This window comes from Dipodomys ordii, unplaced genomic scaffold (genome assembly GCF_000151885.1).
Source record: "Dipodomys ordii isolate 6190 unplaced genomic scaffold, Dord_2.0 Scaffold239, whole genome shotgun sequence".
NCBI classification, from domain to species: Eukaryota; Metazoa; Chordata; class Mammalia; order Rodentia; family Heteromyidae; genus Dipodomys; species Dipodomys ordii.
This window is the reverse complement of record NW_012267455.1, coordinates 444,692-459,881: the sequence shown is the minus strand read 5'-3', so window position 1 is coordinate 459,881 and position 15,190 is coordinate 444,692. Positions and strand designations below refer to the sequence as shown.

The 15,190-nt window shown below is 38.7% G+C and overlaps 1 long non-coding RNA gene across 1 annotated transcript; it reads left to right on the top strand.

Moving 5' to 3' along the window:
• The first annotated feature begins 358 nt into the window (after positions 1–358).
• On the top strand, positions 359–14,773 carry LOC106000797. Its single transcript, XR_001175809.1, has 3 exons — positions 359–903; positions 4,824–4,957; positions 14,227–14,773. It is a non-coding gene; the product is annotated as an uncharacterized LOC106000797 (long non-coding RNA).
• The last annotated feature ends 417 nt before the right edge of the window (positions 14,774–15,190 follow it).

The following is a 15,190-nucleotide window of genomic DNA, read 5'->3' as shown; positions in this document are numbered from 1 at the left end:
AATATTTTTTTTGGCTCAACAAGGGGCTTGAACTCAGGTCATGGCAACTCTGCCTCAGCTTTGATCACCCAATGCTAGGGTGCAGCCACTGGACCCACAGCTGATTCTGTGATCCTAGATCCCCAGGCCTTGTTTGGGAAAAAAATTCATAGAAAAAATGCAGTGAGATGGCTTTTTTACCTTTTCTTCCTTTGCACGATGACCCTCCTGGGTCTGAATGACACTGTTGGAAAGGTACTTCACCTTGCATTGCTAAAGGTTGGCAGACTATTTGGGAAGTCATAGACCCACGTGGCAATGTAGGCCCTGATTTTGAATCCCTCTCCTGACATCAACCAATGGCATAGGAAATAACAGTGGAATGATATCAATATTATGGTTGAATGAGTTGATTTTGAATGATGCTCCTACAAAATTACACAGCATGATTTCAGGAAACTGATTTTATTTAATGTTTATGGAATATTAAAAAAATACTATTGCTTACAGGAATGCAATAATTTCAGCTTCCTGATTGTTTTACTTAATAGTTTGTTAAGATGAAAACAATAACATTAATTACATGAAGGCATAATAAATACCCAAGAATTGGTAGGAATGTAGTCTATCTAACTGAATATTGGATAGACATCTCTGGTACGCTATAAATATATTTATTTATTTGTGTACTACCATCTGCGTGTCAATCTATTCTTATTTTGTCAACCACTGGGGCTCGATCTCAGGTCCTGGGAACTGCCTGTCAGCTCAATTTTCCACAGAATGGCATGCTGACACTCACCCATTCATGAACTGGGCCTCAGGGGCTGTGAGTTCAGATGCCAGCACTTCTAAAAAATGAATCATGGAGTAAGAAGCTAATGGTGACACGTTTTCCTTTTATGTGAAAGTCCTGGGTGTCAGGTATGAAGTGAAATTATTATGCAGACCTATATCCTATGTAATCAATGTTCTATATTTCATAATAGTCAATAAAATGAATAGTCAATACATGAATAAAAAATAAAATGAATAATTACACTGAATACACTATGAAGTCAACATATGTGTGTAAACATAAATCACATATTTAAAATGTACACAAATAGGATGCTTTCTAGTGGTGGGGATTAATTTCAGGCCTAAGGAACAGACTTGAATTTCTTGACTTCAAGGAGGCAAGCTTCCCTTCCCACACAGTCCAATAGTGTTACCCAGACAATGAGTTCACATCCTATTCCTGGCAGAAAAAATGCCACCTTTATACTATGTGACGTCCAATTTTTAGGTATTTCATTATGTCTCCATTTAATGAATGTAATTTTTAAATGCTTCATAAAGTATTCATTAAAATTGATCAGTGTACCATAATGTAATTGTGTATAATTTTATCCTAGAACCATTCAAAAACTGCCCATTCAATCATGATATACATCACATTCCATTGGTAATCATATGGATAGGAATCAGTTTCTTAGGATCTCCTGCCATTTGGAGGTGGCAGAACCAGGATTCAAACTGTGGGCTCCAGCTCCTACCACTTAAACCGGAGGATAGAGAAGTCACCGATCTGTCCGAGAATATCAGCAAGACCAATGATTAGGCAGGCACCAGTGGCTCTCAGCAGACCTCCTTCATACTTACAAGGCTGTTATGGGAGGATCATGGTCAAAGTCACCCTACGCAGGAAAGTTGTTGAGACGCCTGTCCAATTGTGCCAACAAAACCAGAAATAGAGCTGTGTGGCTCCAGTGGTAGAGGGGTAGCCTTGAGCAAAAGCAGCTCACGGACTGTGCCTAGATCCTCAGTTGAAGGTCCAAGAGTGGGAACAAACAGACACATACAGAACAATCTGTGCAGCCATCCCGCTAATGCAGGTCTCCCTCTTGTCTCCAACTGGATTGGACAGAGTTTCCTGGGAAAGGCACTGCTGTCATCTTGACTCCATCCATTCTGCCTGGAAAACAGGATCCAGACCCCCATTCTTTCATGGTTCTTTCTGTCCAATGGGATACAAGAATGGTGGCCACACTCACATTCCATTCTGCCTTATAGCACCTGGATTCCCTCTGTTGGTTGACACCACTACCAGCACTTGAGGACGGTAGAGGTGACTGAGTGGTGAGCAAGAGACTTGAGGCCTAGGAGAAGAGTCCTTGCTGAGCCCCACCACATGCCCGCCTGTGTCCCAGCCCTCTACCACCGTTCCTCGCAGTGCAGCATTTCAAACCTTGTGCTGCCTGCTCAGACCTGTGTTGTCTCTTGTAGTCCTCAGGCAATTGTGCAATAGTGCACCACCGGCTGGCTTGCAGCTCTAATCTGGTCCTGGCCACCCTGTATTCTGCTCCGGGCCTGAGTGCCCACCACGCCTCTGCCGTCACTGCTTGCCAGAGCAACTGCCAACAGCTTCTCCCTGCAGCACATGTGAGTGGCTGCCATGCAGGCCCTCCCCGCGACCCAATATTCCCCTTTTCCCCCCTCCTGACCCAGACCCGCACCTCCCTGGTGTCCCACATTCTGGCCCAAATGCATCCCAGGGTGGAGGTGGGTGTTGACCCGAGGATCTCACCACCATCCCTAGTGGCCAGTGTCCTAGGAAAAGGGGAGATGCAGGATTTGGTGAGGAGTGGGCGCCACAGAGCCCCTGACTTGTAGCAGTGGGAGCCATACAGCTGCACATCTGTACTCTTCCTCTCCCTGGTGGGAACCTGGTGGCTTTAGTCAGAGGGGAACAGCACCTCCACACCTGCCTTCTGGTGTCTTTTCGTGGGGGTGAGGGGGTGTTGGATGCAGATGATAGAAACCCCTTGCTGTGTGAGCCCTTGTCTTCTGTGCTTGGTCACACTTTTCAAATGAAGAGGGTCCCAGAAAAACCCAGTAGGGCGGTGAGGGTGCTGGGGGTAAGAACAGAAGGTGAATATCTGGGAGGACCACCCACAGACACACACACATTACACCCGGCCTGTCTACCTCCCCGCCCCCCCCAGCTGTCAACAGTTCTCATAGGCTGATCACATTTTCCAGATCTGCCAGCTTCTGCTGGTGCTCCCAGTCCATCTGGTCTCCAACAAACTCAGGAGAGGCACTGCTCTGAATCTCCATGTGTGTGTGTGTGTGTGTGTGTGAGAGAGAGAGAGAGAGAGAGAGAGAGAGACAGAGACAGAGTCAGAGACAGAGACAGACTAACAGAGACACAGAAAGAGACAGAGAGACAGAGACAGAGAGAGACAGAGAGAGACAGAGAGACAGAGATAGACACAGAGAGAGACAGAGAGATCATCTTTCTCCTTGTACAGCCTGACTGTACTCAGGTGAATGATAAGTTGGCAAATTACAGGTGCTGCATGGATGAGTGTTGTCACTGATCTGGACTTGTGTGTGTGTGTGTGTGTGTGGGTGTGCACGCGCGCGCGTGCGTTTGCATTCATGTGTAGGAGTGGGTTGTAACAAGGAGGCTGGATGCTTTGGTAACTTCTACCTGCTATATTTGGGGGGGGGTTCATGGGTTTCACACCTGAAGTCTGGGGTGAGACGCTTGTAGGGGACTCAGCACATTTAAAGTCCAAGAACAAGGGATCACTTTTACCTGGAGCTGTGTACTCTTGGGTCTGGTAGTTGGCAGTGGGGAGCTTGGGAAGACCTGGGAGTGGCCCCCAGTGGGTGGCTTCCCAGTGTTGGCATGGCCATCACTTAGTAAGGATATGAGCCCTGCTAGTTTGGAGCACAACAACATAGGTCAGATTCCGGGTCTTGTCATTATTATGTCTGATGGGCAAGGCCAATCCTATTTTGAATCTTGAGCTGTGATAGTCAGATCACAGCCTCCTGAGTAGGTAGGTTTATAGGCATGAGTTTTGGACAGTGGGCCTCTGGTTCTGAGGTATGTTAGGGATTGACCTCAAGGCCTTAGGCTTGCCAATCAAGTCTTCTACCATGCAAGACAAGCTTTTCTGTCTTGGGTATTTCTGAGATGGAGACTTAATATGCTGGATTGCGGTCCTCCGATCTGTGACATGTGTGTGCCACCAGGCACTTTCCTCTGTAGTTGAGATGGTAGGCATGTGATGCTACACTCAGTCATTGGTTTAGATGGATTGTCGCAAATTCAGTCCATGGCAGCCGATTCTTAACCACAGGTTAAGCTCTGGGTTGGGCCCCCACCACTGGACTTCAGTCTCCTCATGGGACAGTTGTGAGGAAACAAGAGATTAATACAGAGAGTTTGCTGGAGCACGGCCAGGCACAGAGGGAGCAGCCCTCAGATACGGTTCTCATCAGTTCTGTGAGCTTATGACAGAAAGATACCAGGAAAGAGCTCAAATGGTGTGTGTTAATGGTGAGACAGTCATTGGGATTATGAACAAAACACGGGTCTCTTTCATTATGACCCTATCCCTATGAGGAAGTGGATCCTTCACTTTGTTCAGTTTTGCACATGTGGAAACTGAGGCACAGAGAAGCTGGGTGACCTCCATGACTCCCACCTGACAGGAAGCTCAGCCTGACTTGCAGAGGCAGGCTCCCTAGGACAATGGGTGCTATTCACCACACTTCTTGTGGTAGGAAGTCCAGTTCTTTTCATTTGTGGGGCTTGAACTCAGGGCCTGGGCGCTGTCCCCGAGCTCCTCAGCTCAAGGCTAGCACTCTACCTCTTGAGTCACAAGGCCACTTCCAATTTTCTTGTGGTTCTTTGGAGATAAGAGTCTCACAGTCGTTCCTGCCCGAGTTGGCTCTGAACCATGATCCTCATATCTCAGCCTCTTGTGTACTTAGGGTTAGAGGCCTGAACCACTGGCACCTGCCTTAAGTGTATTTCTGAACTTCTTTTTCTTTCTCTCTCTCAGGAACTGATTGAATAGGTGCTGGAGTAGGTGGCTCAGTGTCCCCATGTGGCTGGAACCAAGGTGGTCCTCTCATTCTGGAGGTGGGCTGTTTGTCAGGAGCTGTTTCACTCAGTCTGTTGTATGAGCTCCATGAGGTAAGCCCCTCTGTGCCTGGCTAGACCATGATGGTTATTCATTGTCGATCTAGCCTTACTTGACACAGTATTGTGTTCAATGTCCTTTTCTAGCAAAAATTTCTTGCCAAAATTATGATACATAGTTACAGAATGAAAATGTAATGCCATCTTAAGAAAGTCATTTAGAGCTCTGGGATTGTGGCTTCATGGTATGGTGATTGCTTAGCATGCCTGAAACCCTGGGTTCAATTCCTCAGTACCACATAAACAGAAAAAGAAACACTGGAAATGGTGCTGTGCATCAAGTGGTAAAGGGTTAGCCTTGAGAAAAAAAAATCTGAGGAATAATTCCCTATCCCTGAGTTTAAGCCCCAGGACTGACAAAACAACAACAACAACAAATATTTACCTAGTAATTGCAAAATAAATAACCCATACTTGGAACATATAATTACTCCTTCCATAATGATACCTGACAATAGTCCCTAATTCATGTACTTTACCTATATTAGGATACTGTGTTGAAAAAAATTTTCTTCATAAGGTTATGTCAATTAATGCCAAGAATGTGCTTAGATGTCAGGTGAAGATTAACTCTGGAAATTCAAAGATTCCAGGGTTTTGAGTGACCACTGCTAATCAAAATGAGAAGGGTAGTCTAAGTGAGATTTGGAAACCTGTTTGGCCAGTCATGGCACCAAAAAGGCAGAGGCTAATTAATAGTTGTGACAGAAGAGAAGGAATAACTCCAGATGGAAGGAATAAATGATAGTAACTATGGTATAACAGAAACCGTTCTAGGGAACCATTTTTGGTTATTGAAGAACTAGTTAGCAACTAGGCTTATTCCTCATTGCCTTTAGCATTCTAAATCTCTTAGGCTAATTCTTAATCTCTGTGTGATAAATGTATCTCCTTCTATGCTGTTCTTTCATACCTGATATCCTTTGCTGTCTAAAAACCTCTTTCCGTATTTCTCTATGAACATTTCCTGATACTGAGTACACCTATACAGATGGAAGAGGATGCTAATGTAAGGGTCCCATAGCTCATGAGTCATTAATGTAACAACATGGAAAAGTGGGACATATTTATTGCTACCTCAATTAATCTGAAAGGCTGCAATGTCACATAATTTGGTCAGATTTCCATTCTTTGAATTTTGTCTTTTGTCTAGTGTCATTAACTGCACTAAACACAAATATGAGCCGGGTGCTGGTGGTTCATGCCTGTAATCCTAGCTATTCAGGAGGTTGAGACCAGAGGATTGTGGTTAAAACCAGCCTAGTCAGGAAGGTCCATGAAATCCTTATCTTCATTAAAACACCAGAAACCCAGAAGTGAAGCTGTAGCTAACGTGGTAGAGCACTCAACTTGAGTTGAAGATCCAAGGGACAGTGCCCAGAATCAGAGTTCAAGCCCCACAACTAACAAAGAAGTGCAAATATGACTTTAAGGTTCCCCAAAAGGAATGATGAAGTAAATAGTAATCTTCCCAAGCAGAGATAATAATTCCAAAATGATTCAGTGCACCTACTTTTGCTGAGTTACTTAAGTTATGTCTTCTTTGCTGAACATATTCTCTTCTTTTAAAATTGTGAAATATTAGCTTAATAATAATCTTCATCTAATATTTCTTAGTTCGAAAGAGAAGTCCATACAGTTGATGTCACTTAGCTTTCTTACTGTCTTAGTTCAAAGCCAGCCCAGGAGGCAGAGTATTTCAAACTCTTAACTGTAATTAAACACCGTAAAAGCTAGAAGTAGAGTTCTGGCTCAAGCAGTAGAGTACTAGCTTTGGAGGCAGGTGGGCAGGAAAGATAACTATAGAGAGACAGGGTCCACCCTCTGAGTTCAAGCCCCAGAACCAGCACAAACTAAACAAACCCCAAGTATTTCTTTGGGACCTTCTTTGAAGTAGTACTGGTCTGAGGAGAGGCTCCTTTTGCTGATCATACTCACTGGATCCTGCTTTTTTGAAATCCTTCTTGCTATTGAAAACTCAGTACCAGACTAAAGGAATTGATAACTGACTCTTGCAACAAGAGAATCATCTAAGAAGTGAAACATCCATACATAAGACACTTTAAACATCCATATCTTGGTTTCTTTGCAATATAACACTTTTTTTTGAGGGGAGGTCCAGTCATGGGGCCTGAATTCTGGGCCTAGGTGCTGTCCCTCAACTCTTCAGCTCAAGGCTAGCGCTCTACCACTTGAGCCACAGCGCCACTTCTGGCTTCTTTTCTTTTTGCTCATGTGGTGCTGAGGAATCGAACCCAGGGCCTCATGCATGCAAGGCAAGCTGTCTACCACTGAGCCACCTTCCCAGCCCTCAGTATAACACTTTTAAAACAATGTTATTTCTATGCTGGCCTTCAAAGGGCATAGTGCTTCCTTTTTTAATACTCTTAACCAGAAGTTTACAAACGAGTATTATGTGAGTAAAGAACACATTCAAAAAAGTCAGGAACAGAGTTTCCTTCAAGCCTTGGATTCTTTTCTTGTACAGTAAAAAGGAAAGCAAAAGTTAACTTGAACTTTGTCATTCCTCTATGTTCAATTCCTCTCCTGGTATCAGTTTCCACATCCAGTAACAGTTACTACCACTTACTTCCAGTAACAATCTATGGTGGTGTTGCTCTAGATAAAATGAATATTCTCTGGCTTCATTGAAATAGCACAAGGATACTTTTGGCCATGAGGTAACACGTGTTTCAGAGACAACTTAGTAAATAGAAAATGTGAAATTTAAATGGCTAATAAATACATTATGCCTGAGTACATTTTATTCAAACTTCTTAATTGTTCTGTAAATTACGGTGAATTTTAAATGGGAAGAAGGGTCTCAGATCTTTATTTGTGAGTGTATGTGCTGTGCAGTAATTTCTCAAGTGTACATGAGTTAACAGTAAGAGAAACAATAGCAATAATAGGAGAAAGAGAATTTCTGTGTTTAACTATAAGAATTCAATACAATATAGAACACTACAAATATGACAACATTGCAACAGTAAAGCCAAGTCTAGCATGTAGAGTTATGGGAGTGATATAGGGAAAGCATTACTCCTAACTGGAAAATGAAGCATGAGGCCACTCCCTTTGTAAGTCATGCTTGCTAATCCTGAAAATTTGTAAAAAGTAGAATGGAAGAATGATTCTGTTTCCAATGCAAGTCAGATATATGATCATGGACTTAACTGGAAAAAAGAGTCCATCTTGAGAGAACAGGGATCATACTAGCAATGAACGTGGTGGCTAAGATAACATTCATTTTTCTTTCTTTTTCTCATATATATTTTTTGCTGTTGTTGGTCATGGGACTTGAACTCTGGGACTGGGCCCTGTCCCTCTGCTATTCAGCTCAAAGCTAGTGCTCTACCACTTGAGCCACAGTGCCACTTCCAGTTTTATGGTATTTATTGGGAAAAAAAGTCTCTCCAGGACTTTCCTACCCGGGATGGCTTTGAACCCCTGTCCTCAGATCTCACCAGCACTTGGCTTATGATCACATTTTTAGCATTGTACACTCAGGATATGTAATGTGTATGTTCATCTATCTTTATATGAATTCTTGAGTTAAAAATCTGGGCTACAGCTTACACTTTACACTCACAAAAATGTTTGTAGTTTAAAAGTTGCTACTCCTGGAAAAATAAAACCTAATTATGTAAAGGAGTCTGGGAAGTTCAGATTGCATCCAGCCTGGGCAGAACAGTGTTTGAGACACTATCTATAATTAACCAGCCAAATGCTGGCATATCAGTCATGATCAAGATTGCTGAATAAGAGCTTGAGACTATTGCATACATACATACAAACATACACAGACACACATAGTCACTTATATGTGCACACACAAATACAAAATGAAACAATTCTCACAATATGTAGAAAAGTTAGAAAACAATAGAAAATAAGTCCTGAGTAAGACTAGAATTAAGTGATAATTTTTAATATTAGAAAGCCCTCAAATGCAATACCTTCAAAAAAGTTGATAATATTACATAGGTAGGGACCAGAGATAGTAAGAGTCAAGTAATCATTATTAATGGGATCAGATCCATGGAGGAAGGAATCAGAGACTCCTGCAGGTACATCTGAAAATGTTCATATCCTGTGTCAAATGTAAGAACATCTTTGAAAATAGTACATAAACAATATGAGCAGTCAGTCTAGTGGATAAGATCATAAGAGAAGTTTAGAATTGCTAGTCTGTTTCTAGATTAAATAAACCAACAAACAATGGCAGAACAATGTGATACAAGCTTGGAATTCTAGCGCTCAGACTAAAACAGGAGATTAGAGAGTGGAATTACATAGAGATACCTTCCCTGGACGAGGTAGTATAATTTTGTCTCACAGCAGTTAAAAGATGCTTTTGTGAAATTAATGTGATACATTTTGTTGGTGTTGGTGTTGTTGTTTTTGTTTGCAAGACATAGGCGTTGTCCCTAAGACTTTTTCTGCTCAAGGACAGTACTCTACAATTTGAGGCCCAGAGCTAATTTATGTTTTTAAGAATCTAACAAGTACTTTTCTGTCTTGGCTAGTTTCAAACATAATTTGAATATCTCATTGCACAGAATAGGTTGAATTATAAGAGTGAGTCATTTCAGGAGTGATGTATTATTTAATTTTAATTATGTTTTAAGATTTTTGTTTCACTATAGTGTATATCTCTCTACAAGTAAATTTAGATATATGTATATATTTCTGATGACAAATAATCTCTAAAAATGTATGTCACTGGAAACATAACATTTAAATATATATATGCATATATATATGTATATATATATATATATATATATATATATGAGGACAGACTCCCTCTAAATTTTTTTCTACTGTTTTTGACGTTTTTCATTTCAAAGATAAACAGTCTATTTTTCGAAAAGTTTCCTAGCATAAAATAATTAATATTTCAATAGAAAGTAGAGTTTATTACCTTCAAGGGAATTTTAGATATACACCTGATATTGTAATGATATTTACAGTATATTACGTGAAAAAGTTCTGTCCAAACTCTTAAATATTTTTGTGTAGTGCGGGGGAAAGAGGAAGTTAATTTATACTGGTTAGGAATTTGCAATGTTTCGAAAATCTATTCCATAATTTGTTATGAGCACATAGTCAAGCTACCTGATATGGTTTAGTTTTTTTGTTTCTTTATTTGTTCAAAATTTTAATATGGATGTATGCACAGTGGTAACATTAATAATTATTAATTAAAAGAAAAATAATAGCAAAGTCATAGACACGTCTCAGACTTCCAATGATTAGCACTATGATGCTAATAATAATTTTGATGAAGATGATGATGATGACCACAGTGGAGCCTGATAATGACAATGTTGTGATTGAAAAGGAAAAAAAAATTAGACATCTTTGAAGGTAGAGTTCCCACATTGAATACATAGTTATAAACAGTGTTGGATTACATACAATAAGAATAACAAGAGGAGAGTTTCAATATCAATAAATAAAATCACATAAACAGGTACAGACAGTAAAAAACACTAACGTTATTCCTGCAGTTTCTCTAATGTGTACTCACTTTTCTTGGTGGTATTTTTTTCTAATAAATAAAATCGTTTATTTCCACATTTTGATGGACTAAGCTATAGTTTTCAACTAAGTGTGATTAGTTCAAATAACATTCTCATATAGATAGTATTCAAACCAATGTTTCCAAAGATATATTGAGTATGTTCTTCAGTACAGCTGTAAACACATGACGCAAACTACATAATACCACTTACATATCTGTAGTTACCATAAAAGGACACAGGGCCTAGAACCAGTAGTTAAAATTTATTTTTATTTCTGCATGAAACTATTTGTGAATTTATACCAACAAATTGAATTTGACTCTTTATTTGTAAGCTAAGGTGGAAAATGTAAGGACTCTTCACTTATTTTTTTTCTTGCTCCAGAAGTCAACAAATATATTCTTCAATATTTCTGGTAGATTACCTCCATTTACAGATGAGAAATGTAAGGCCAACAGTCAATATAATGAGTAAATATTGATACTGGAGTTTGTATCTGAGCTCTTCACTCTGTGTGCTTACAAGGAGAATAACTTGGTGATTGAGAGGACAAATATGAAAAGACTATGTGGAAAAATCATACTTTGTAATCACTTGTTTTAGGACTAGGGGATCAATGATGAGTATTTGAAACAGGCTGGTGTCAGGCGCATAAAAGGGAGCATATAGAAATTGTATTAGTGAGAGAAACAGAAAATCTTGATCATTCATCTTATCTAATGGCAGGGAGTAGAAGGGTAAGAAGAATTCTAAAGTGCATCCACATTTCTGGCTAGCATTTGTGTTAGTTATATTCTTGGTGATAAGGACTACAAGTGGAAATGATGGATTTAAAGGAAAAATTCTCAGAAAATTCTAAAGTTTATGTTAAACAGATGCAAAGATACGTCTCTTTAGATATCATCAAAATATCCACGACCAGGAATATGAAAAAATAATAAAATCAGGGGTAATATTAAAGGGAAGAGGAAAAGGAAAACTCTGACACATGTGTGAGCAATGTGAGTAACAGTGTGGACAAGATTAGAAGAAAGAGATAAATAAGGAACCAAAAAAGTAATAAACACAGATTTCAGAAGTAAAGGAAGAAAAGAATTTGCAGGAATGTATTGAAGGAAATATGCTATTTGGATTTGAAAAGTAAAGGACATAGACAAGTTCAAAAAGAACAGTGTTTTGGTGAAAGTCATATTGATAAAATTTGGAGATATGAATGTGATGACATGAAATTCTGGATCCATGAATTCAACAGATCCTGTTGATTTTAAATGCAGGGAACAAATGCTTTTATCCTGACCTTAGAAGAATTATACAGATATAACTCTCATTAACTACTTAGAGGTATTCTGAGAATATTTTTGAAGACTTTACAGGCGAGCTTAATTTGTGCTACAGTTCCAAGGAGTGACCCATGTATCCACACCAGTTTGGGATTTTATTGAAATGTCTTTAGATATGTTTGGATATCTTATCAGCCTAATCATTATAAATGTAGGACAATAACACCAAGTATTAGGGTAACACACAGCTTTACTGATGTGACTGAAGATTCCTCGAATTGATTCTTCTTTAGAATAAAAAATGCCTCAATAGCCATTGACAAATCATAACTGCCATATACTCTATTTAAATCTAATTTTTGTTAGGAATATCTCCATGCTGTTATAACCCTGTCAATCAACCTGCCACAAATTCTTATATGTAGGAAGTGATCTTATAACCTTCAAGTTTTTATTGAATGGAAGATTTCAGACATCACACTCACCACTAGGATTAAATGCCTAAAAATAATAGTCATTTTGTGTTAATGCCTTTCTTTTATTTTTTCATACATATTGGCAAGTGGGGAAGGATTCTGATGTAGCAATGATACAATTTTGACTTGTACTAACACAACATCTAGGATCTAGTGTTAATTCAGATACTTACTAATTAGCTCCATATTTTGTAGATATTTATATTTCTCTTGGGAAAACTAACGAGCTCCAAGAAAATGCCCCTAAGGAGCCTTTCAATTCCAATATCACTGTTTGTCTCATAATGCTTTAAATTCTACATCCTTGAATGTGGGCATAGGGTTATACTGTGCAACTTTTCTCCTCAGAGAGTGAGTACTACCCTATTGCTTAACTTGGACAAAGTACCTTGATAAATAGACTGGGCATGTGCAAACAAGAACTGATAGTTGAACAAAGTTTTTAGCAGTTTGTAAAGATAAAATGGAAATAGAGCAACCATGATCTCAAAAGGAATGTGCAAAGAAGACAAAGGCAAAAAGTAGAATGTTCCAAGGAAATGTTGAAGTATAATTTCAAATTATGTGCTCCGGTGTGAAGATGTGTTCAAAGTACTGCTTCAGAGAATGTAGTTGAATATCATGGGGGAAAAACTGCTTTAAACTATTCTGGGATAATTGTACAAGTAGAAACCCCAAACTCTGACTGTAATCAGCCACATCATCATCAAATTAGGGACTGTTTTCCAAGTGCAATATGAGAAAAAGAGGGCTCATCACAGTTAGTGTTCAGGTTGAAGTAATGGAAATCACATAATTTTTCTTATAAATCTTCATTTATTTTTGGAGCATTAAAGTAGGGAAAAGCCAAGTAAATATATTGTATGTTCCTAAATTAAGCGGGATGTATCATTGTTCTCTCTTTTAACTTGGAAGTTGTAGATTATATCTTTTCATACTCTAACTTGGGACACTGATCTGCTCTTAGTTATTTCTTCTCTTTCCCTTCTTTTCCCCATCCGCTTACATAATTTTTATTTAAAGAGACATACTTGAACTTGCATTTCTAAATTCTTCAAAATTCTCTGAATTTCTTCATACTTCTGGCAGTCTCCAAAATCTTTCTCAAGGGAATATTTTGTCACTACCATTTTTATCCTATATGATATCTTCCTGCCTAATTCAGTGCAAAATATACATTAGACTCATCCAGATATCTCAACACTTGTACCAACATAAAATACTATCTTACTTAGAAATTATGATTTTAGTATATCTGGGGAGGTGACATCTGTCATTTTTGAATGACCCTAAGTGATACTTACATGAAATCATGTTGTAAACCAATATGCCACTCAGAAGATGTATGAATTGATAAAATCCATGATACCGATATTACACACACACACACACACACACACACACACACACACACACACACACACACGGTGCAATTTTATGCTTCTAATTCATAAGGAAATGGAAAGACTTTAAAAAATCCTACTAAGTAAAATAAGCAAGAAACAAAGAAACATATTCCATGGTTTCCCTCATGTGTAATAAGTAGGAAATGTCTAGGATGGTCCTAGCAGATGAGCAGAATGGCTCAAGAGCTATGTATATATGACCATATAAGTGGATGCTGAGCAAAATGAACTCCTAGACATTGAAACACAGGATTTCCTTTGTGGTAGTTGTTTTTAATGTACTATGTGATTTCTTTTTTCTTTTGTGTTTCCCCCTGTGGTTTATTCCCTGCTGCATATGATTTCAGTATCTTGTGTATTGTATACATATTTATCTTAATTTGGCAAGGAAAGAGGAACAACAAAATGGCGACACAAAGGACAAAGGAAAACGAATGCAATAGCAATACGCACAAGACAACATGTTGGAAATTTACACTACAACTTGTGAGGAGTGTTCTACACATTTATTGACAGGTTACAAATTATTCTCAAATTTTAATGCATTAAAATACTTTCTTTTTTTCTTAGCTGGGAAATCAGCAAGACCTCAGTAAGTATTCCTCACATAGGACTTTTCAAATGGGTTGGTGAAATGTTGAGCTGAGCTCCCACCTTCTCAGGATTTACTCTTCTGCTTAGAAATTGATGCTAGATGTTGGAAAAGAGCTCAAGGAAGAATGCCATTTAAAGCCTTATATCTTTATTCTGTATCAGGGTATTTTCCTACTACTTTGGTTGTTGAGAGTGTCTACAAGAACAAGCATTCCCTGGGGAGCAGGGAGATGCCATATGAGGTTTACTTAGTGAGATTTCCTAGTGACTTGCTATCACTTGTACTGCATTTTGCAAATCAAATCTGTCAAAACCATTTTAAGGGATAAGAGGAGTGGTAAAAGAACTTCTAGACATAAATACTTCTTCAATATATTTGGTTCCAAGCATTCTGTCTAAGGCATATTCAACAACTAGTGAAACTTGTGTTGTCTGTAGCTATGTGTCTTTCTCTAGGTGTGCATGTATACATGGGTATATGTATGTGTGTATTTTTGTGTATATTAACATGCATGTCTACATATATAAGGGCATATATACACATATATTCATATACAAATAAATATACATATATAAATATATGTGCATATATATATATCAGTTGTTCAGTGATTTATCTATATTTCCCAGCGTAATGCCATTCTCACAAAGTGTACATGATAAACTGCTCTGAGGATCTTTGTTGTATGATAGGCATCTTTTGTACTCACTTCCCCCATTAACCTTGTTTTTCATCCCTGAATATCTTCACATTCCATAGGTTAGCCTTGTTTTCATTATATGTATACACTGATAATAGAAGATAAAGTTTATTTGTAAAAGAAAAAGAACTTTTAGGTCAGACGTTAAAAGTATCCTATCGTCTCAATGATTCCTATGAGATAAAATTTGTAATAGTAGTAAAAGTGAAAAGGAATTCCTAGATCTGTTGTTTTGCCAT